A 1898-nucleotide genomic window follows, 5' to 3' on the forward strand; every position below is an offset into this window, starting at 1 on the left:
GACCCTCCTAAGTGGGTACGACCCTTCCTGACTGCTCCTATAGCGCCTTCACTAACTTCTGCTCCGATTCTCGCAACCAAACCTTCCCAATCGACTCCATTACCGACTCCATCCCCTCCTCAACCCCCTTTACCTGAATCTCAGAATGACCTCATTTCATTTGCCTTAGACTTCCCGCCACCGCTGCGGCCGCCTCCTTATCGGCCCAAACCACGACCACTGGCAGAGACTGGGCCCGAGTCTGTCTTGGTCTCCCCGTCGGGTCCAGCACAGGGAACTCGCCAGAGGAGAACAAGGCCCCTGGATGAGACACCCCCGGCTATCACACTGCCTTTGCGCCCCATTGGGAGAGCGGTCAATGATGGGGCCGGGAGTGACATGCCCGCTTTCCAATACTGGCCCTTTTCCTCCTCTGACTTGTATAACTGGAAAAATAATAACCCTCCATTTTCTGAGGACCCCTCTAGATTAACAGGTCTCTTAGATTCCATCATGTATTCCCACCAACCTACTTGGGACGATTGCCAGCAGCTCCTGGGGATCCTCTTCACTATGGAAGAGAGAGAGTGCATTCTCCTGGAAGCCAGGAAACTAGTCCCCAGGCCAGATGGGCGACTGACTCATCTCCCCACCCTGATTGATGAGCGCTTCCCACTGAGACGACCAACCTGGGACCCAAATACCCCGAAAGGTAGGGAGCATCTGTCCCTCTATTGCCAGACTCTAATGGCAGGTCTCAGTGCGGCAGCCAGAAGGCCCACTAATTTGGCTATGGTAGGTGAGGTTCTCCAAGGGCCTGACGAAACCCCCTCTGCCTTCCTTGAAAGGCTCATGGAAGCATACAGGAGGTATATGCCTTTCGATCCACAGTCTGAAGAACAGAAGGGGGCGGTAGTGATGGCCTTTATAGGACAGTCAGCTGCAGACATAAGACGCAAGTTACAGAGATTGGGTGGTTTGCAGGGACTGAGTTTGAGAGATTTAGTCAAGGAAGCAGAAAAGGTTTATTATAAAAGAGAAACTGCAGAGGAAAAAGAAGCTAGGTTAAAAAAAAGAGAAAAAAAAAGAAAAGACAAAGAGAGAAGCGGCAAAATCGGAATCTATCATGGATCCTGGCAGTGGCAGTGAAAGACAACTCAGGGCCTCGAGGCAAAGGAGGTCGCCCGCCTTTAAAGCTTAACCAATGTGCATAATGCAAGGAAGAGGGTCATTGGGCCCGAGAGTGCCCCAAAAAACAGAGAGGACGAGGCCGGTCAGTCTTGGCCCTTGAGGACTGAGGAAGTCAGGGTTCGGAACCCCTCCCCGAGCTCCGGGTAACCTTTGAAGTGGAGGGGACCCCAGTCGACTTTGAAGTAGATACGGGGGCAGTCTTTTCAGCAATACAACAACCACTCGGGCCATTATCTTCTCTCAAGTCTCTAGTCCAAGGGGCCAACGGGAGTAGAGAGAGACTCTGGACCACTCAGAGGACAGTCAACTTGGGGAAAGGTACTGTGCAACATTCTTTTCTGGTCCTCCCTGACTGTCCCGCGCCTCTCCTGGGGAGGATCTCCTGACAAAATTAGGAGCCCAAATAACTTTCACCACCCAAGGACCTGAATTAAAGTTTGCCCATCCCATGGTCGGGGACCTCCGCCTCCTCACTCTAGAACTCCCAGCAGCAGAGGAATATCGACTGTATGGGATGACCATCCCCGTGGCCCAACTGACCATGGTCCCCACAGGACTGGGAAATGAAGAATGGATCCGCAGGTTCCCAGAGGCTTGGGCAGAGACGGGGGGACCTGGACTGGCAGTAGAACAGCCACCTGTGGTGGTCACCTTAAAACCCACAGCAGTTCCAGCTCGGGTAAGACAATACCCCCTCAGCCGAGAGGCCAGAGAGGGCATTAAACCCC

The 1898-nt window shown here is 53.3% G+C and overlaps 1 pseudogene; it reads left to right on the forward strand.

Moving 5' to 3' along the window:
• Positions 1 to 378: 378 nt before the first annotated feature.
• LOC118577433 lies at positions 379 to 1576 on the forward strand (annotated as a pseudogene).
• Positions 1577 to 1898: the final 322 nt, after the last annotated feature.

This window comes from Onychomys torridus, chromosome 2 (assembly GCF_903995425.1).
Source record: "Onychomys torridus chromosome 2, mOncTor1.1, whole genome shotgun sequence".
Taxonomy (NCBI): domain Eukaryota; kingdom Metazoa; phylum Chordata; class Mammalia; order Rodentia; family Cricetidae; genus Onychomys; species Onychomys torridus.